Source organism: Podarcis filfolensis, assembly GCF_964270895.1.
Source record: "Podarcis filfolensis genome assembly, chromosome: 2".
Taxonomy (NCBI): domain Eukaryota; kingdom Metazoa; phylum Chordata; class Lepidosauria; order Squamata; family Lacertidae; genus Podarcis; species Podarcis filfolensis.
In genome coordinates this window covers 107,930,596-107,953,476 of record NC_139605.1, presented here as the reverse complement: position 1 = coordinate 107,953,476, position 22,881 = coordinate 107,930,596, and the positions used below count along the sequence as shown (strand labels likewise).

General features: G+C 42.8%; 1 protein-coding gene and 1 long non-coding RNA gene across 5 annotated transcripts in view; both read right to left on the bottom strand.

Moving 5' to 3' along the window:
• The window catches only part of CA10 (carbonic anhydrase 10), a 354,321-nt gene that overhangs the window by 99,055 nt on the left and 232,385 nt on the right, over positions 1 to 22,881 (bottom strand). The window lies entirely within an intron of this gene.
• The window catches only part of LOC310755791, a 37,522-nt gene that overhangs the window by 515 nt on the left and 14,126 nt on the right, over positions 1 to 22,881 (bottom strand). The gene's annotated exons all lie outside the window — the stretch shown is intronic.

Sequence of the window (22,881 nt, the reverse complement as noted above, 5' to 3'; positions counted from 1 at the left end):
TGGAGTAATAATAATAATAATAATAATAATAATAATAATAATAATATAATATCTTTATTGTCATTGCCCCCTCTCAGGGACAACGAAATTACTTGACTGCTCCATAAAAACACTAATTAAAACAATACAGTATAGTACAGCAAGGAAGATTAGATGACTTTCAAAGTCCAGGCTTCCCATTCAGGGCTGAGATCGCTCTGGAGAAGAAGCTGTTCTTAAGACGGCTCGTTCTTGTCTTCATCGTCCTGTATCTCCGTCCCGATGGCAGGAGCTCGAAGAGACAGTGGCCAGGATGCGATGGATCTTTTACTATGTCCAGTGCCTTCCTATGGCACCTTGTGGCATAAATCTGCTCTAAGGTGGAAAGTGGGCAGCCAACAATGCTCTCTGCTGCCTTAACAACTCTGCACAACCCCATCCTGTCCTGGGTAGTACAGCTTCCGTACCACACACATAAGCCATAAGTGAGCACGCTCTCAATGGGACAGTGATAGAAGGCAAGCAGCAGTTTCTGCGGAAGATGGTTTTTCCTTAGAATTCTCAAAAAGTACAGTCTCTGCTGCGCCTTCTTCACAAGCCCCCTTGTGTTGACACTCCAGGACAGATCCTCTTGTAATTCAATGCCCAAAAATCTGAACGGGACATGTACTCATCTGAATTCAATGCCCAAAAATCCATCAGTAAACTTCTTAAGTTCCCATGAGAGTCTTCTCTCATGTGCACCCAGATCCTTAGAAGAAGATCACTACCTGATGTCCAGCAGATGGCAATCCCTTTTGTTGGAAGCCGTCAAAGGCTTTAAAAACTCCTAGGTCTGGCCCATAAAACTCAGGAGCCGGGAGGATAAGAGTCCATTGATTTATTACTTTCCAAGCAATAGGTTACAGTGGGATAGCTCCGCAGAAGCCTGCAACCGCGACTTCGCAGCCTGGGAGAGTGGTGATATTTATAAGTTTTTACACAAAGCATTTGAATTTTCTCCAATCATATGCATAGAAACATTTCCCCATTACCTCATCCTGGTTGTAGGGTACATTTCATGTCAGTTGCGCAAGCTTAGCATAAGCACCAGCTGTTTTGCTGTCGTCTATATGGTCTCCATGGGACGCGGGTGGCGCTGTGGGTTAAACCGCAGAGCCTAGGACTTGCCGATCGGAAGGTTGGCGGTTCGAATCCCCGCGACGGGGTGAGTTCCCGTTGCTCAGTCCCTGCTCCTGCCCACCTAGCAGTTCGAAAGCACGTCAAAGTGCAAGTAGATAAATAGGTACTGCTCCGGTGGGAAGGTAAACGGCCTTTACGTGCGCTGCTCTGGTTCGCCAGAAGTGGCTTAGTCATGCTGGCCACATGACCCGGAAGCTGTACGCTGGCTCCCTCGGCCAATAAAGCGAGATGAGTGCCGCAACCCCAGAGTCGGCCATGACTGGACCTAATGGTCAGGGGTCCCTTTACCTTTACCTGCATGGCCTCCATACAGAAATATTGTGTTACATTTTTATAGCAAAATCTATTGAACTTTGTTGAACCTACGTGTATAGCTGCGTATGTTCTGCGATAAAACACATTAGCTCTTCTCTTCCCATTGGAAAGGGTGTTTGCATAACAAAAGCTTTCTCGGCAGTTTCAAAGCTTTTCTTAAAGGGATAGGTTATCAATCCCACAGTTTCACATACTCCACAACTGTTATCCTGTCCCCGTCCCCCGCCAGAGCACAGTAGCTCCCCACTTCTTAAGGACATGTAGGTTTGGTGTTGGACAAGTCTAAATCTCACTCACCTTGCATTCCCCATGATTTTACTGATTACAGGGTTGTTTTAAAAACCTGCAAAACATTGTCTAAATTTGGGCAAATCTTCTTTCCTCTCCTACAAATCAGGGTGGATAAAAAAATCAACGATTTAAAAAAATAATAATTAAAAAATGGATTTTTTTATTTTAATCAGATTTTTAAAATTTACATCGGATTTTTAAAATAAAATGCTTTTGTAGGGAAAATATTTCTAAAGATAGTTTTCTGTTTAAGTTACATTATAGTCCAAAGGCTATTCATCAGGAAATAAGGATTTGTTTTAAGTTTTCCATGTGTGCTAAAACTCAGACTAAGTTTTTTTTTAAAAAAACTGTTTAACCACATCAGGTAACAAACATGGATACATATGTCATAATGTTACTATTTTAGTTAAATAAATTGTTTAAATTGTTATTAAGGAAATGATTATTTTTCTCCTTCCAATAAAGTACAGCAGAAAAGTTGTCCAAATATAAAGTTAACTTATTAAACCTCACAATAATTTCATAATTATCTGTCAATGTATTTCTAATAGTATAACCAAATCAGTAATTTTTGATATAACTGTAAAAACTACTCTGAAATTTTACTATTCCAAAAACGAAGCCTTCATCTGGTTGTAAATATTAAGATTATACCAGGAAGAATGAGTCTTTCTGTAAAAAATGATTTAAGTCTTACTGACTAGTGATTTAAATCATGTTTTAAATCGATTTGATTTAAATCATGTTTTAAATCGATTTGATTTAAATCAAATCCACCCTGCTACAAATGAGTAGTCTTTTTAAATTTTTAATAAGCAATCTTTACTGAAATCTTCAGCAGGAAGATGACCGTTGAAGTAGCAAAACAATAATTCAACACTTACTGAAAAGTTTTAATAGCTAAAGTTGTGTGTGTGTGCATGGGCGCCACACTCTGTGCCCCAGAGTTCCTTGGAAGTGAAGTGACTGATCCCATCACAAGTCAGAAATCCCAGCAAAATGTGCACACACGGTGTGCGATTAAAGGATTATTCCCAAAAGAGTGAGCTCTGTAGTTCTGTATGGTGTTTGCATACCAGCAGCAAGCTAATTAATGTGTAGTTCATCCTTTGGCAACCATTGCTGGGCTCTGAAACTGAGCGAGATTAGCTGGCATCCAGCCATTTCAATCACTGCTGCTAAAACAGGCTCTAAAAATGTAGAGGGGGAGGGGGAGAGGCAGAACACAACCCTTGGAACTGGTCGTTGTCTAGAAATGGCTTTAACAAAGGCCTGGGTCGGATGGTTCAGCAAGCTACATGTACTCAGGCTGTGCTGGGCTTCTAGCAGTCTCACGTCCTGCCAACTGCATCAACCGGCACCTCCACATGAGACCAATTGGCATGGCCACTGTGGTTTAGATTATTGTGGTAGTCCTTCTGATGTAATGAACATCGCCACACATATTAAACAACAAAGTATCTAGTGATACCAGGAGGACTGTCGGCTTGTCTTCAGGGGGGCTGCAAGAGGCCTTGCTGTTTCTGCTGCAACAGATTAATAATGTGGCTGTCATTCGCATCACTGCCAGCACCACGGACAGTTCCTTGCTTCTCTGCCTGTTGAGAAACAACTTTTTCTTCTTGTAGGCATTGGCCATAAGGCACTGACCACAGCTGCACTGCACAGAATGCATATATTCAAGCATAAACACAACCACACGCCATAAACATTAGCTATTTGTGATTAAAAAATCTGCCTTACACAAATAGTTGGAAATAAATCTTTTTACTTCTCAGGCTGGCAACACCAAGTATTATTTAGGAACTCCTCCAGACGACGTCAAGATAGAACTAACGGGATAACCAGCCCACTTCGAACTCCCAACTGCCAATTGCTGACGGCCACCTCCTGTCCCGAACCCCATCTATTCTTTGTGAAATGCATTCCCAATGAAATTACACTGCAAAGGCCAACAATAAAGCTCAAAGGAACAAGGTCACAGGACACCTTGTTAATTCAGAAAGCTGTAAGCCACCCAGAGTGGGTGGGGTATATTATCATCATCATCATCATCATCATCATCATCATCATCATCACACCTCTCTCTCTCTCTCTCACTCTCACACACACTTTTAAAAATAATGTATATTATAACGGGGGGGGGGGGCAACCAGGGATGGTGGCAGCACCTGCCCAGCGGACTCCCAAGGAGAGAGGAGATGAGAGGAGGCTGAGGGAACACTCCACAAGGGAGGGTGTTTGAAAAAGAGTGAGAGACTGTCAGCTCTGAAAGCAAGGGATGACATAACTGGACTCCCAAGCCCCACAGGGGTGCCGCAGAAAGAATGTAGTTGGTCAAGGGAGCCGTGGACTCTAAAAGGTTGAAAACCTCTGCCATAGACCCATCATGAGGTTGGGGGGAAAGAGAGGGGAGAGAGATGTGCAGAATGATCTTTCATTCTCAGCTTGCTGCAGAGGCTGCACCTCCATAGGCACATAACTCCATATGTGGTGGGGTGGGAATGCTCCAGTGCTCTATCCTTTTGGATATCAGTGCTGCAGGAAATCTCCAAAATAACAAAACAGGTAATAGAAGCAACTCCAGAACTAGCCCTATTAAATATCTGCCAGAGTTGAAGTAAGATTCAGCTGCCAGTACAGCCAGCTTCTGCATGTGGAAAAGTAGAGGCATCATCTTGTCATTTGCTTCAGGCAGCAAAGCATAGTGACCCTGCTCAGTGCTTGGAGGGTAGATCACCCGAGAACCTGTATACATGCAGCTTTCAATTTCATGAAAGGATGTTGGGCTACAAATGTAATAAATAAGTGCACCTCCAACAACAACAACAACAACAACAACATCACTAAATGAAATGGTGTGGCTTTGTTTTCGACAAAGTGGATTTCCCCTGACATATTTAATGGGTGCTTCTGCACACACTCTCCATGACAGATTAGCATTATTATCGTAAGGTAACACAATTCTAGCTATATTCTAGTTATTTTGTTTATTATCCTTCACAAAATAGTCCATGGTCACTGAAACACCACTGCTTGCTGCCACTTTACCTATATCAATATACTGATTCCTTCTACCTGCTATTTCTGGGCCTTATTTTGGTCTTCTCTTCCCAGCCCTTCTCCTTTAGCAACCTTCTTGCACCTGGTTTCCTCCTACAGCATATGCTTGCTTTGTCTCTTTGCCCCTTTGTTCTGCTTCCCTTTCTGTTAGAAATTCAAGAGTCACTTGCGGTGCTGAACAAATCAAAGGGATCCCTGTGATAAGTGCAAAGGTATCTATCCTTTTGCCTGCCTTTACAGCCTAGGGATATTTTAGACAGCAGCTCAGGGAATACATGACATGACTTGGTCATAGCTGAAATAACCTTGAAACGTCAGAGCAGTCTCTTTCTCTTAAGGCAACCTTCCTTTCTCTTTACAGAGATCATTCATTTCAGGTCAGATTAACATCGTGGCAATCCCTGCTCAAGATATCCTACTTTTCCTTTTCTCAAATGGGTAGGTTCTTTGCGTGAAAATCTTTAAGGCTGGGAGGTGAACCAGTGTACTGATTCTACTGTTCGCTGATCTTGGGAAAGTATCAAAAAAGGCTTTGCACCATTCCCCACACTTATCCTCGTGAATACAAACTGCAAGCTTGAGGATTAGAGGAAATCAGCCAAGGCGGCACTGGGAGATTTCTGGGGGACTGTTGAGCAAACCGCAGGTTAGTTCTGTATCTCTTCTGTAAAGGTAAAGGGACCCCTGACCATTAGGTCCAGTCGCGGTCAACTCTGGGGTTGCAGCACTCATCTCGCTTTATTGGCTGAGGGAGCCGGTGTACAGCTTCCAGGTCAAAATAAAATTTTATTATTTGGGCACAGCCTGACCCCCTCCTTTGGTAATCCTCACAGAACTCTAGCCCAATGGTTGCCATTAATTTGAGTTGAACTGATTTTATAATGAATTGATTTTAGAATGTTGTATTATTTTACTGTTGTTAGCCGCTCTGAGCCCGGCTTCGGCTGGGGAGGGCAGGATATAAATAAAATTTTATTATTATTTATTATATTATCATGTGGCCAGCATGACTAAGCCGCTTCTGGTGAACCAGAGCAGCGCACGGAAACGCCGTTTACCTTCCCGCCGCAACAGTACCTATTTATCTACTTGCACTTTGACGTGCTTTCAAACTGCTAGGTTGGCAGGAGCAGGGACCGAGCAACAGGAGCTCACCCCATCGTGGGGATTCGAACCGCCGACCTTCTGATCGGCAAGTCCTAGGCTCTGTGGTTCAACCCACAGTGCCACCCGTGTCTCTTCTGCTGTTGTTGTTTAGTCGTTTAGTCATGTCCAACTCTTCATTACCCAATGGACCAGAGCACGCCAGGCACTCCTGTTTTCCACTGCCTCCCGCAGTTTAGTCAAACTCATGCTGGTAGCTTCGAGAACACTGTCCAACCATCTCATCCTCTGTCGTCCCCTTCTCCTTGTGCCCTCAATCTTTCCCAACATCAGGGTCTGTCTCTTCTGTAGAGGGCACCAATTCCTGAAGTTCCAGTTATAGCAATTAGGAGGGGGGGGGCAGCTGCTATCTGATTGTCCTTTAGGACTTTCATATTTAATATTCTGCTACAGTCTTCACCAACCTGGTGCTCTACTCCTGACAGTGCTGGCTGTTATAGCAATGGGAGTTATAGACCAAAACATCTGGAGAGTAATCAGTCTGGTGAATTCTGCCCTACGCTGCAGGTCCCATGGAGATGTCTTGGGCTGGTTGGAGGGGGAAGGAAGACTGAGACAAGAGTGGAGAATTGGGTCCTGGGGAGGGGCCCAGTAGCCTGGCAGTGTTGCTCCAGATGTAGGTGAGGAGATGAGTGGGTTGTCAGGGAAGAGGCCCTCCTCAGTGGCATTGGATGCCCTGACCACAACAGAAGAGTGGCCTGAAGACTCCAGGACTGCTTGCTGTGAATCAAGTACTCCTTGTCCCTGGTAGGTGCCTGAGATTAGACAGGACAGTGAGCTGGTCATGTCAACTCTGCCTCTGTGTTAGGGACTGGACTGAAGAGGAGGGCTGGGAATCACCCCCTCTTTCTCCTCTGCTTCCCATGGAGGAGGAGGGGGAGTGGGGGGATTGCCTCCCCTTCTCCAGTAGTTTCAAAGGAAGAGGGAGACAGGATTGAATTGCAAGTTATGAGGCGATAGGAGAACGAGGGGAAGAATTGCCAGCAGAGACATCCTTGGAAAGCATAGAAGCACCACCATCCCTACGTACTCACCACTCACTTAGAATTCAAGAAAAAAGGGCTCAAAGACATTTGACTCCTGAGGCCACCTGGAGGGCCACAGACTGTTGCTGGGGAAAGAAGGCGAGGAGCTTAGAGTGAGCAATGTCACTATGGAGTTAAGGACTGGATTCTTTGTCTTGTGTTGGTGCTGACCTTTAAAGCCCTAAACAGCCTCGGTCCTGTATACCTGAAGGAGTGTCTCTACCCCATTGTGCAGTCCGGACACTGAGATCCAGTCCCGAGGGCCTTCTGGCGGTTCCCTCATTGCGAGAAGTGAGGTTACAGGGAACCAGACAGAGGGCCTTCTCGGTAGTGGCACCCGCCCTGTGGAACGCCCTCCCATCAGATGTGAAGGAAATAAGCAGCTATCTTATCTTTAAAAGACATCTGAAGGCAGCCCTGTTTAGGGAAGTTTTTAATATTTAATGCTGTATTGTGTTTTTAATATTCAATTGGGAGCCGCCCAGAGTGGCTGGGGAAACTCAGTCAGATGGGTGGGGTATAAATAATAATAATAATAAATTATTATTATTATTATTATTATTATTATTATTATTATTATTATTACACCACAAGAACTGAATAAAACCATAAATACAAACTTTCTTGCTTCTTCCTTGATGCTACCGGGGGTGGAGAGAATCCCCAAGCCTGACACTACATTATTCCTGTACTTAAACGTTTTACCTTAAAACTATCGTATTTACACGTTGTGTTTAAATCTACTATCAGCTTCAAACTGTTATTCTTAGCAGAATATATACGTTTTTCTGTTCAACTCTTGAGTAGGAATTATTCCTTATATTGAAACTTGTGGCCTGAGTTCTTGGTTTATCCTTTTTAGTGTAGCCAGACCTAGCAGACGAAGCCTGCTCAGAGCACTGCCTGATTATTTACCTAATCCCATTGCTTGGAAAGACAACAACACAACCATTATTATTATTATTTTCTGGATATATTATTGATTGATTGATTGATTGATTGATTGATTGATTGATTATTACAAAGTGTAAACTCAAAGTGACTTACAACATAATATTATATTATAATATATTAAACAAATATTAAAATCAATCTAAAGCTAAAACAAAATAAAAGCTAAAAGCACTTATGCACATTTAAAGCAGTCTAACAAATCCTACCTGCTAAGAGAGGCCACAATGTCCAGAACTCTCCAAGTTAAAGGCTAAAAAGAAATGTTTTTGCCTGGTGCCTAAAAGTTGCCAGTGATGACATCACACATCCCTCCCTGGGGACAGGATTCCATAAATGGGGAGCCACCACTAAAATGACCCGTTCTTGTGCTGGCACCTTCTGGACCTCCCTTGGTGTCAGACAGCACACAGAGAACCTCAGTTGATGAGCACAGGGTCTGCGTTGGCTCATGTGCCTAGGAATGCTCCACTCTTCAAAAGGGGAGCTCAGGGTGTGTGTCAAGTGTTGGACAATGTCTTAGCTTATGCCTAGTCATGTATACAGTGGTACCTTGGGTTACAGACGCTTCAGGTTACAGACACTTCAGGTTGCAGACTCCACTAACCCAGAAATAGTACTTCGGGTTAAGAACTTTGCTTCAGAATGATAACAGAAATCATGCTCCGGCGGCACGGTGGCAGCGGGAGGCCCCATTAGCTAAAGTGGTGCTTCAGGTTAAGAACAGTTTCAGGTTAACAATGGACCTCTGGAACGAATTAAGTTCTTAACCCGAGGTACCACTGTACTAGGAGCTGCATTGTGACTTCTGAACAACGTAGCCTGAAACCTGATCTATGGTGGGAGCACTGTAGTGAATTCTGGAATAAAGCATTTAATAAGAATCTAACCAAGAGTCCACATACTGAGCCACAGGTCAGAGCTGGGACAACATATTCCCACTGCTCAGTTTCTGCAGTGCCACATGCTGCCTTCCTCTCGCAACTGTTTTGGGACAGTTTCCATGTGCCCCGAGCAGACTTTTCAATTGCAGGTTTGGCTGCAGTTCTCACAGGGCTGCGTCAGCCTTCCTGATTTATTTATTATATATCTCCAAAAACACGTCTCTGCTGCCTTTTGGCTCCAGAGAATTATTGATATTCGCTCTGGGGTGTTTGGTGGGAAGTGATTCATAAATGAATTGAATAAATAAATAGAAAAAAGATTCCCCCGAAGCGGTTTGCAACAATAAAACTTCAAAAAAAAAAGCATTCAAGCCGCAATAAAACAGATAAAAGGAAAGTATAATGAGATCAAATCAAAGCACATGAAAAGCCTGACATAAAAGAAAAATGTCTTAACTACTTGCCTAAAGGACAATAGAGAAGGGACCTGTCTAATCTTCCCTTGGGAAGAAATGCCACCATTTGGGTTCTGTGACTGCAAAGATCTTATTCTACATCCCTACCCATTGCTCCTGCCACGGTAGAACTCAGGATCGTATCCAACACTGCTGTTCCCGTCACAAAACAGTCATCTGCTTGTGCAATGGAGCTTCCCTCTCTACTTTCCTACAGCTCCTTGCACACCCTCAAAATCTGCTCAAGAGGGTTGGGGGACCCTCTGGAAGCATATTTGGTGAGGTGCATAAGGAGAGGAGAGGAAGCTGAAGTCCCACTGCATGAATACAACGTCGCTCACACAGCACTGGATATGAGCCACCCGACAGAGCCTCCAGAAATTATCTCTTTTTTTTTTTTATAATATATTTATTGAAGTTTTCAAATAAAGCATATATTAGATAAGCACAACTTATCATTGTCCATTTAACATCTCTCAATTGTTACATGGGACTCCCCCACACCTCCCGCATACACTTACATCATTATTAAATTAATTTCAAACAAATTATCATTTAACTCATCTTAATTAATAATCTTAATTTGGTTTGACATATAATTCAGCCTTAAATCTAATTTAATGGTAGACAATTGTCTGCACTGGCATCCAATTCAACACTCAGCCAAATTACAATATTTTTGTAAATAAATCTTAAATTTCCTCCAGTCTTCTTCCATCCTTTCTTCTCCCTGGTCTCGAATTCTGCCGGTCATCTCGGCTAATTGCATGTAGTCCATCAGTTGCATCTGCCATTCTTCCACAGTGGGTAGCTCCTGAGTTTTCCAATTCTTGGCAATTAATATTCTTGCTGCTGTTGTTGCGTACAAAAAGAATGTTCTGTCCTTTTTTAACACACTCTGGCCGACAATACCCAGGAGAAAGGCCTCTGGTTTCTTAGTAAAGGTGTATTTAAACACCTTTTTTAATTCATTATATATCTTCTCCCAAAAGGCCTTCACTCTAGGGCAGGTCCACCAGAGGTGAAAAAATGTTCCTTCATTTTCCTTACATTTCCAACATTTGCTATCAGACGAATGGTATATTTTAGCCAGTTTAACAGGGGTCATGTACCATCTATACATCATTTTCATCACATTTTCCTTCAACGCATTACATGCAGTGAAGTTCAGCCCAGAGGTCCACAACCTTTCCCAATCTTCAAACATAATATTATACCCAATATCCTGCGCCCATTTTATCATTGTTGATTTTACCATTTCGTCATGTGTGTTCCATTTCAGCAGCAAGTTATACATTCTTGAAAGTACCTTAGTCTTAGGTTCTAACAGTTCAGTTTCTAATTTTGACTTTTCCACTTGGAATCCTAACTTTTTGTCATTTTTAAACACTTCTTTAATCTGAGCATAGTGTAACCAGTCTCGCACTTTGTCTCTCATCTTTTCTAAACTCTGCAATTTCCAGTTGTCACCATCCTTTTCTATTATCTCCCAATATTTTGGCCAGTTGGCCTCCATATTGGCTCTTTTCCGAGCCTTAGCCTCCAGGGGTGACAGCCACCTCGGAGTTTTATTCTCCAGTAAGTCTTTATATTTTGTCCAGACATTAAAAACTGATTTTCTGACAATATGGTTCTTGAAGGCCTTATTTATCTTAGCTTTATCATACCATAAATATGCATGCCATCCAAACGCATTATTAAAACCTTCCAAATCCAAGACATCCGTATCTTCAAGAAGTAACCAATCTTTTAACCAGCAGAAAGCTGCAGCTTCATAATACAACTTTAAATCTGGCAGGGCAAAGCCCCCTCTTTCTTTCGCATCTGTTAATATTTTAAATTTGATTCTGGGCTTTTTGCCCTGCCAGACAAATTTAGAAATATCTTTCTGCCACTTCCGGAAACACTCTGTCTTGTCTACAATCTGCAGTGTCTGAAACAAAAATAACATTTTTGGCAATACATTCATCTTGATGGCAGCTATTCGGCCTAACAAAGAAAGTTTTAGTCTTGACCAACTATCCAAGTCTCTCTTAATCTCTGACCAACATTTTTCATAATTATCTTTAAATAAACTCAGATTTTTTGCTGTTATGTTTACCCCTAGGTATTTAACTTTTTTAACCACATTTAGTTCTGTCTCTTTCTGAAGCTGTTCCAACTCAATATCTGTCACGTTTTTCCCCAAAACTTTAGTTTTTTGCTTATTTAACTTAAATCCTGCCACTCGACCAAAGTTTTGAATCAGTTGTAGTACTCTTTTCAAACTAGACTCCGGCTCCTGTAATGTCAGAACTAGGTCATCTGCAAAAGCTTTAAGTTTATATTGTTTCGCTCCGACCTGAATCCCTTCCACCAACCGGTCCCCCCTAATCATATTCAGGAGCACTTCCAGAACCGAAATAAACAGTAATGGGGAAATCGGGCAGCCTTGTCGTGTACCTTTTTCAATTTTAAACTCTTCTGTAACCACATTGTTAACTATCAGTTTAGCCTTTTGTTCTGAATATATTGCCTCAATCCCGTTCTCAAACCCCCGTCCCACTCCCATTTCTTTTAAATTCCCCTTCATAAATTTCCAAGATATGTTGTCAAAGGCTTTCTCCGCGTCTATAAAAATTAAAACTGCTTTAGTGTTTATGTTTGTTTGTAAAAGTTCCAATATGTCTATGATGTTCCTTGTGTTAGTAAACATATGTCTGCCCGGGAGAAAGCCTGCCTGGTCTTTATGGATTATCTCACTTAAAACTTTCTTAAATCTTTGTGCCAAAACATCTGCAAATATTTTGTAATCCACATTTAAAAGGGAGATGGGACGGTAATTCTTGAGTTGTGTCTTTTCAGTTTCTGACTTTGGAATCAATGTGATAAATGCTTCTTTCCACGATTCAGGCGCCTTCTTCCCCTCCATTATTTCATTACTGACCTCCAACAAAGGTTGTATCAAATAATCCTTCAATGTCTTATAGTAGTTAGAGGTCAGTCCATCTGGCCCTGGTGATTTGCCCTGTTTCAGACTCAGGATGGCCTGTTCAATCTCTTGTCGTGTTATTTTGCCATTTAAAATTGTTCTATTTTCTTCTGACAGCTTTGCTAATCCATTTCTCTCCAAAAATTGTGTAATCTCTATTTCATCTTGTGGCCCTTGAGTATATAACTTTTTAAAATACCTCTGGAAGCACTTTCTAATCTCTCCCGGGTTCTGAATGTTCCTTCCTTCAACCTCTAAGTTTGTTACTGTATTTAATCTTTGTCTCCTTTTCAACTGCCAAGCTAGCAGTTTCCCACATTTATTTGCCGATTCAAAAGTTTTTTGTTTCATTGTTTTAATCTTCCATTCTATTTCCTGATTTATCAGCTTGGAATATTGCGCCTGATAAAGTTTAATTTCTCTCAGAATCGGTTGGGACTTCGGGTTAGATCTTAACTTCTTCTCCAACTCTTTGATACTTTCCAGAATTTTATCTTTCTTTTCATTTTGCAGTCTTTTCTTTAAGGAATTCTGTTGAATCAAGAACCCTCTCATCACAGCTTTACTTGCATCCCAGATAGTTCTTTTTTCCACCGTAGTGTTCAAATTAATCTCAAAATAATCCTTTAAGGTTTTTTGGGCCTTCTTTACAATTCTTTGGTCTCTAAACAGGCCATCATTCATCTTCCATCTAAAGGAGCCGATTGGGATCAATGTCATATCCATTCTCAAGGCGTTATGGTCGGAGCATGTTTTGGGGCAGATTTCCACCTTCCTCACCTTAGGTGCCAGACTTCTAGTTATCCATATTTGGTCGATTCGTGTCCAAGTCAGTTGAGCTTCAGAAAAGAATGTTCCTTCTCTTCCCAGGGGGTTTCTAACTCTCCAGATGTCAACCCAGTCCATATTGTCAGTCATTTCAAAAAAGGTCTTAGGTAGTCTTCCCTCTTTAGTAATGTTCTGGTTCTGTGACTTATCCATATTTGTTGATACGACCCCGTTCATGTCCCCCATCATGATGACGTTGTTGTAATCCAGATAATCCAGCATGGTCTCGTGCAACTTCTTATAAAAATCCGATTTTCCTTCATTTGGAGCATAAATTCCTAATATCAAAATTTTTTCTCCTTGATACTGTACTTCTATTGCGAGGATTCTTCCACTTTCATCTTTAAAGAGAAATTTTGGTGAAAGGCTCTCTTTTGCATAGATCACTACACCTCTCTTTTTAACTGTATCCGATGATATAAATTCTTGACCAAGCCTTTTATTTATTAACACCTTTCTATGGAGCCTAATCACATGTGTTTCTTGTAAGCATATAATGTCCAATTGTTCCTTTTTTAAAATATGAAAAATTTTAGACCTTTTTTCGGGACTGTTACAGCCATTTATGTTCCAGCTCAAAAGCTGCAGAGACATCCTGGATAGGTCTGGTTATTCTTTCTGGGGTGGTACCTTGTTCTCCGGTCCTTGAGGATCCGAGGGGGCGGGCTCCCCTGGAAGTTCTGGCGCTGGCAATCCAAGTCCTTTGTGGAGGTCTTCTCCGTGTGCTCCCAAAAACTTGTCTCTATCTTCCACTGTTTTGATTTTGATCTTTCTCCCTCTGTAGGTAAAGGATAATCCTTGTGGAAACTCCCACCTGAAGATAATTGCGTTGCTTCTCAACAGTCTTGCCAATTCCGTGTAGTTAGATCTAAGGTCCAGCAACTGCTTAGGAATGTCCTTGTAGATTTCAGTTCTCTTGCCCAAAATATCTAGTGACTTTTCGTAGTGCAGGCCCAAAATCTTGTCCCTTTCCTCCTTTGATCTCAGTGTTATCAAACAATCTCTGGGCTTCTCTGTCCTTCTGACTCTGCCAAGCCTGAAAGCAGATACAATTTTAAAGTCTTTTTCCTCTAACTTCCAAAACTTGGCAAATTCCTTAGTTAGAAATTCAATAAAATTATCTTCTTCCACCTCTGGTATTGACCGTATCCTCAAGTTGGTCTCCCTGTTTCGCAGTTCTGTCATCAAAAAGTAAATCTGATGTTCTCCAACTTGTTTGCTGAGTGGTCTTACTTCTTTCTCAAGTTCTTCCAATCTTTGACTAGTATCTTCAGCCAGTTTACGATTATCACCTACAGCCTCCTTTAATTCTCCAATAGACTGGGCATTCTGTGCAACTTGTCCAGTCAGCTTATTCAAGCTTTCTGTGTTCTGTTCAATTTTAGCTGTATGCAAATCAGCCTTCTTGTCCAGAGCCTCCAGTTTCTCCAAAATTTTCTCCAAGACAGAGCTACTTGTCCCTGAAGCCATATCTCCCAGGTGCAGCTCCTCTGTCTCACCCTCCCCTGCCTGTATTAGGGAGGCCGCCTCTATGTCTGGAGGCAAAGTGGAGGGCAAGGCCGGCACAGAAGATCTACGCTGTGAGGCTGCAGATAAAGTTAGAGTTGTTTGTTTAGTCCTTCCTCTTCTCCTTGCGCCACTCATTCCAAAGTTATCTGTAATCCAAGGTCAATCCAAGTTGTTCCCATGAGAAAGCAGAGTCCCAGATACAATAGTCAAACAGAGGCCGGGAAAGGGAAAGTAAAACAAAGTCACTGCTGTAAGTCCAAAATCCTCTAGAGGGAGCTTAATACGTCTTCAGGGAAAAGATCAAATCCAAGTTAAACTTATAAATTTAAATCCATGTCCATCGCCTCCACAATGTATTATTTTTAGCAGAGTAAAACTTAAAGCAAAACAGTGTTTCTTACAGTGCCTTGACTGCAACAGTTTCAAAGTATCCAATTCCAACTCAGAATGTTTCAAAACCTGAATTCAATGTATCCAAAGTTGCAAACTGGTGCTCATCCAGGCAGCTCCAGCACCAGAGATTCTTATTTATTTTATAATCCACTGGTGCCACAGAAGAAGGATATCAATGCACCCCGAATATGACCAGCAAAAGTCAATAGCTCAAAGTCTTTCACTCAGAAAACTGCTTTAACAGGGTGCCAGCATTTAGTTAACGCATAACTTTTTGTCTCCACTCCTCCTGCTCTTTGCTTAAAGTTCAGTATAGCGGGAGATGGGCTTCCTGCTTATCCTCACTCCGTTTTCAGCCAGATTTCAACTTTTTAAAAAAGTTTTAAAAGTTTCATAAAGTTCTCAAAAAGTTTCAGAAAGTTGACAAAAGTTTCAGAAAGTTTTCAATGTCCAAATTTACTCACGGGTTGTAGTTTCCAAAGTTCAGAAAAGTTGCAGGAAGAAAGGACAGCGCTGACCGGCAACAGCAACGCGGCTTCACTTCGCTGTTTGCGCAACGACCCACAGCGCCGCTACCCCCTCCGCGATCCGGAGCCCCTTACGGGGTCCCTTCAGCGTTTTGGGGGCTGCTTCTGGCGCCCGCCGGGTCCCGAGACCACAGGCTTCTGCCACCTGTGGTTTTCCTGAATGGGTCTCCGCTTCGCCGTAGCGGACGACCCGTTTACAGCGGAGCTCCCTTCTCCTTACTCGGAGAAGGCAGCCATTACCGGTCGAGCCTCCAGAAATTATCTCAGCCGATGTCAGGGACTGGACTGAGAAGGAAGGGTGGAGGCCACCCCCCTTCTCCTGAACCTTCCCAAGAAGAGGAGGACAGTACAGTATAGATTTAGAACAGTGGTTTGCAGAAGGGCATAGTTCAGAGGCTGCAGAAGGGAGAAGCTGGGAAATATTGGGAGAGGAACAGCAGGAAGAATAAGAAGCACCAGGGGAGAGACAGATGACAGACTGTGTGTCTTTGGAAAGCATTCCTGACCCCCCCTCCCAGGACCAGGCAAGCATTGAGGGTATTAGAACAGCGAGCTCAGAAGCAGAAAGCTCAGATTAGCTGAAACAGGAGAGACGTCTAATAGGAGAGACGTAGTGGGATGGGACTTGACTTGGAGCAATGCCATTATACTGGTACCTCGGGTTAAGAACTTAATTCGTTCGGGAGGTCCATTCTTAACCTGAAACTGTTCTTAACCTGAGGTACCACTTTAGCTAATGGGGCCTCCCGCTGCTGCCGCACGATTTCTGTTCTCATGCTGAAGCAAAGTTCTTAACCCGAGGTACTATTACTGGGTTAGCAGAATCTGTAACCTGAAGCGTCTGTAACCCAAGGTACCACTGTAGTTGCTCTCTGTGAATTATTGAATAAATTGCTTGGTAAGAACTTTGATGGTTTTCTGATTCTTGACTGCCACTGTGAGAGGGATCAGATTCCCCAAAGCCTGACAGCCGATGTGGAGGTTCATGCACCCTTCAAAAAACCCCAAGTTGCAGGAATGTGTTTGTAGGGGGGGTAGCGGGCAAAAGTTACTCTATGCCCACAGAAAGGCACCCTGCTTTTGCACAGAGACATTCCTACTCAACCAGCTGGAATGGGTGCAGGAGAACAGTCGTTCACGTGAGTGATTATAGTGGGTGTTATCCAGCCAACTTGTTCCATCAGTGCAAGGATTTCTGCTTGTGCAGTGAAACTTCCTCACTCTCTTCTTGTGCAACCCCTCCCCCCGCCCCCCGTTCTGGGTTTATGAGTTAGCTGGATACCACCCTACATTTCCCTTTATTGCCACTACAATGTTTCAGAAGGACAAAGTTTCGTGCAATAAAACTATTTAAACATTGCTATTATTGTTTGCTCCCCCCCAACAAACTCCAAAGTGTGGGGGTCTGTTGGTGAAACGATGTTATACAAATGATAATTAAAGTGGGAATTGTGCATCGGTTACACACTCCCTAGGCAACAAATTACTGTAGCGTGCAACAAATCCCACTAAGCAGAAATGTTCAGGTGCCAGAAGGGGAGGGGGGGGGAACAGCAGCAGCATATGTCTACAGAACTAACTAAATTAGAGGAATATAATTTTCTTAAATAAAGAGGAAACACGGAATTAATGGAAGCAATAGTTTGACAATTTTGGCTGCAGTTATTAGTGATGCGCAAGATTGTTATTATAAAGCAAACTGCTAATTACGATCTGATTCAGAACAAATCGACTGATAGCTGTTAATTATGCCTGAGTGTATAGGAGTAAAAGAAAGGAAAGAGAATTATTACTGCTTACAAATATGCAAGTGCTTGTGCATTTCTGCTGGATACATCACAGTGAGATGCAATGGGGGAACAAGTAGGAATGAGGTGTGTCCGCACTCTGAAATTGTGTTGCATGTAGAACCAAGACCAGTGCTATTTTTTCTAGAAAAGGAGGTGCTGGAACTCACTGCTCTCTTGTTCCCTTGTAATGGCAATGGCGCCCAGCTGAGAGGTGCCAGAACTGAGTTCCAGTGATTTCTAGCTGAAAAAAAGCCCTGACTAAGATTCTCAGCAAAGCGTTCTGATTTTGTCTGGGAACTATTTTAATGCTAACATGTTTACAATTTCAATTCTACTTCGAATTCTAACGTGGCTGTTTTGGGGGGAGAGGGGGCAAAGGAAAGTCAACTTTAAGTTTCAAGTAGGACACAGCTAAGTTACAGCTTGTGGTTGGTCTGGAGAGAGCTAAACCATGAGCCCAGATTTTGGAGATGCTAAGCCAAACCATGACTTAGCTTGAGCACAGCACAGAGACAGAACCATCAGGAGGAGCAAAGGGGCTGCCACCTCGTCCCTGGAAGCCTGCAGTCTTGCACTAAGCCATTGTTTGGCTTAGAATGATGTGTGAAGCAGGGAGATGTGGGTGCCTTTCAGCATTCCAAGTCTTTGATGATGTGTATCCTTTTCCCATGGAACAACTGATTGGTTCAAAATTGGGAAAGGAGTACGACAAGGTTGTATATTGTCTCCCTGCTTATTTAACTTATATGCAGAATTCATCATGCGAAAGGCTGGGCTGGATGAATCCCTAGCCAGAATTAAGATTGCCAGAAGAAATATCAACAAACTCAGATATGCAGATGACACAACATTGATGGCAGAAAGTGAGGGTGAAAGAGGAGAGCGCAAAATATGGTCTGAAGCTCAACATCAAAAAAACAAAGATCATGGCCACTGGTCCCATCACCTCCTGACAAATAGAAGGGGAAGAAATGGAGGCAGTGAGAGATTTTACTTTCTTGGTCTCCATGATCACTGCAGATGGTGACAGCAGCCACAAAATTAAAATTGCCTGCTTCTTGGGAGAAAAGCAATGACAAACCTAGACAGCATCTTAAAAAGCAGAGACATCACCTTGCCAACAAAGGTCCGTACAGTTAAAGCTATGGTTTTCCCAGTCGTGATGTATGGAAGTGAGAGCTGGACCATAAAGAAGGCTGATCGCCAAAGAATTGATGCTTTTGAATTATGGTGCTGGAGGAGACTCTTGAGAGTCCCATGGACTGCAAGAAGATCAAACCTATCCATTCTTAAGGAAATCAGCCCTGAGTGCTCACTGGAAGGACATATCCTGAAGTTGAGGCTCCAATACTTTGGCCACCTCATGAGAAGAGAAGACTCCCTGGAAAAGGAGTCAATGTTGGGAAAGGGAGTCAATGTTGGGAAAGGGAGTCAATGTTGGGAAAGATTGAGGGCACAAGGAGAAGGGGACGACAGAGGACGAGATGGTTGGATAGTGTTCTTGAAGCTACCAGCATGAGTTTGACCAAACTGCGGGAGGCAGTGGAAGACAGGAGTGCCTGGCATGCTCTGCTCCATGGGGACACGAAGAGTCGGACACGACTAAATGACTAAACAACAACAACAACATCCTTTTCCCATGCATGTTGCTGATTACTGGGAATGCCTTGTTGTGTGCCGGCTTCTATGTTATCAAGCACACAGCCAGACAGAGTTGGGAGAAAACAGCAGCATAAGGCAGTAGCTCAGAAGGTCACATGAAAGGCAAGGCCCTGGCCTGTCCCAATTGTGCTCAGAAAGAATACATTATAATTCCTTTCTTGATGATGTGTGTGTGTGTCCGCACACATACATTCCCTGTTCTCTATTAGGCTTTCACTGTATTGGGCGAACTGATTAACAGATTGATTTTATTAACGAGGCTGAAATATATGTTGTGAGATGTGCAGACACGGACATTTCCATTCAGCACTTTCATTAAATGGATGGCAATGCACATGCAAGCTCATTAAGATGCAAGTACAATGAGCAATTACAGCATCGTCAGCACAATCAGTCAGACATCAGGCGACCCGGATCTGTAATGTAGCATTACTGTGTTTACAGCAGAAAGAATAGGACAGCTTGTACTCTTTTTTAAGAAAGTGTGAGCACACACACCAGGTTTAACAAGGTCCTGCCTTTAATGTTAAAATGCAGACAAAGGTTGCATTCACCTGGCAGTTTATTCCATTTCTTCAGCCTTTCCTAAATTGTTAATTTCCATGTTATATTTGAGCTTTCACATGACATCAAAGCTAATTCTAGAAAACTAATGGAATATAGCATATGTTTCTGTGTTATTTGATCCCTTATGCCAGGAAATCACCAGAGTAAAGGGACAAAATTTGGGGCAGTATACTGGCATACAGCTTCCCCCTGATGTTTTCATGGCAGAGTGATGTTGCAACAGAAGCACACCTGTGTGGAAAGGGTGGGAGGGGGCAGTGAGGTTGCTCAAAGATGTTGGTTGTTGTGTCACACCATGCCCAGTTGGTACGAATAAAATTTAGTGTGAAATGCCGGTATGTACACAGCAGGTACTACAGTGTGAAAGGAACATCAGAAAATGGGACAGAAATGTTAGCTCTATAATCAGGAAAACTAACCTATCCATTCTGAAGGAAATCAGCCCTGAGTGCTCACTGGAAGGACAGATCCTGAAGCTGAGGCTCCAATACTCTGGCCACCTCATGAGAAGAGAAGACTCTCTGGAAAAGACTCCGATGCTGGGAAAGATTGAGGGCACTAGGAGAAGGGGATGACAGAGGACGAGATGGCTGGACAGTGTTCTCGAAGCTACCAGCATGAGTCTGAGCAAACTGCAGGAGGCAGTGGAAGACAGGAGTGCCTGGCGTGCTCTGGTCCATGGGGTCACAAAGAGTCGGACACGACTACATGACTGAACAACAACAAACACAATATTCCATGCATCATCTTCATCATTATTAAATGTCTATATCACCCTTCATCAGAAGATCACAGAACGGTTTACAATATGAAGGCACCCCAAAGTCTGTAATAAAATATAGTTCCAACAAACTGATAGAGGATTCAGAACATAACACATTGGTCCGAACAATTGTCAAATGCTTGCCTAATCACATTCACACATCTCCCCCAAATTTGGAAAGATGAATGGGGCCGAGGACTACATTAAAAAAGCTAAAACTCTGGTAAAACCAGACACTGACTTAAATGGCATCTAAATTTTGCAGCTTTCAATTTACTTGCTCAGAGTCTGAGACATGCCTCAAATGTTCAGCACTGTGTAGTCACACCCCCAAGTGGCTTGCAGTTTGGAAATGTGAGTTATATTTGTGGCACCAACTATGCTGCACACTAAATTCAGGACTGAGAGCTGACCTAGCTTTCATAGAATCATTGAGTTGGAAGAGACCACAAGGGCCATCGAGTCCAACCCCCTGCCAAGCAGGAAACACCATCAGAGCACTCCTGACATATGGTTGTCAAGCCTCTGCTTAAAGACCTCCAAAGAAGGAGACTCCACCACACTCCTTGGCAGCAAATTCCACTGTCGAACAGCTCTTACTGTCAGGAAGTTCTTCCTAATGTTTAGGTGGAATCTTCTTTCTTGTAGTTTGGATCCATTGCTCCGTGTCCGCTTCTCTGGAGCAGCAGAAAACAACCTTTCTCCCTCCTCTATGTGACATCCTTTTATATATTTGAACATGGCTATCATATCATCCCTTAACCTCCTCTTCTCCAGGCTAAACATGCCCAGCTCCCTTAGCCGTTCCTCATAAGGCATCGTTTCCAGGCCTTTGACCATTTTGGTTGCCCTCCTCTGGACACGTTCCAGTTTGTCAGTGTCCTTCTTGAACTGTGGTGCCCAGAACTGGACACAGTACTCCAGGTGAGTTCTGACCTTTAGTCAGGCCAATTCAGACATTGCTTTAAATGCAGGAATAACAGAAGTGAAAAATTAGTTGTGCTTCTGAATCTGCATTTGAAGCATTGCATGATAATAATAATAATAATAATAATAATAATAATAATAATAATAATAATGTTATTTATATCCTGCCCTCCCCAGCCAAAGCTGGGCTCAGAGCAGCTAACAACAGTAGAAATAGCACAGTTTACATAAAATCACAGTCAATTAATTGAAATACATTCTAAAATCAATTCAGAATCAAATTAATGGCAACCATTGGGCTAGAGTTCTATGAGGATTACAGAAGGAGAGAGGGGGGGTCAGACTGTGCCTTGGCCAAAGGCCTGGTGGAACAGCTCTGTCTTGAAGGCCCTGCAGAAAGATGTCAAGTCCCGCAGGGCCCAAGCCTCTTGTGACAGAGCGTTCCACCAGATTGGGGCCACAGCCAAAAAAGCCCTGGCTCTGATTGAGGCCAGCCTAACCTCCCCATGGCCCGAAATCTCCAATATGTTTTTATTTGAAGACCGTAAGGTCCTCCGTGGGACATACCAGGAGCAGAGACTCTCACTGCGAGATGGATGAAATGGAAGATACAAGAACACACCAGAGCTCAAAAATACCATGTTGCTCAAGGAAAGCTCAGCTGGGAAAGAAAACCTTTTATACTCTTTGCTCCCTAGAAGAATTGAATGGTCAGCCTGGGTGGGTGTTAATCTGTCTGGTAGGCTCTGCGCTGAGAGTGGCCACCATTTAGATGGCACTCTAGCCATCCTTTGAGGTTTATAGGGTCTGGTCAACCAGTGACACCATCAGTACGGCAGTAGCTATTCTTAACTACTCTGGATGTCAATCAGAGCTAAAGTGAATTAAGGACTGGAAAGATAGTTATAAATATAGTTTAAATGAATTAACTCTGGAGCAAAACCAGAGCAAAACCATCCTTAATATGTGCACACACAGCTCAGTCGAAAGGGTGAGCTGCTCCTTTCATTGAATGTCAAAGCTTAAGACTTTTAGATTAAAATACTTCCATGATAAATAGAATGATACTGAAAAAAGAAGTCAGATATATGATGTTGCTACATTATTGTTTAGAAACACATGCTATCTGTGAAAGACAACCCCCCCTCCAAGGCATTGCCCATCATCATAATAAAATCTTGAGATATTTTCAGTTTCCTGACAGTCCCATCCCTCACCTTCCCTTGTCAAGAGGTGATACAAAGCATTTATCTTCCTGCTGTGCAACCATCTGCTTGAAAAATACACAAATATTCTGCGCTGATAGACTTTTCAGCCATTACGAAAGTGGATGAAACATGGAATGTTGCTTTATATCGACAAGGTGGGTGCAACGTTCGCCAGCATGGGCACTATTATGACAATAGGGGACTGCAACAAAATATTATGGTGTGGGGTGCTCCTGTCCAGTGTTCTAAATAGCCAGAAATTTCTGGTTCTGTTTCATTCCCTCCGTGCCAATCCTTCAGACACACAGAAGTCTGTGGCTACTGAGCTACTCAGATCACATTGACTTGATGGAGGTGGTTCTCCTTTTATTCCCATCTACAAACCTTGAGGCTTCCCCAAGCCTACTGGTACCTCCCCATCTTC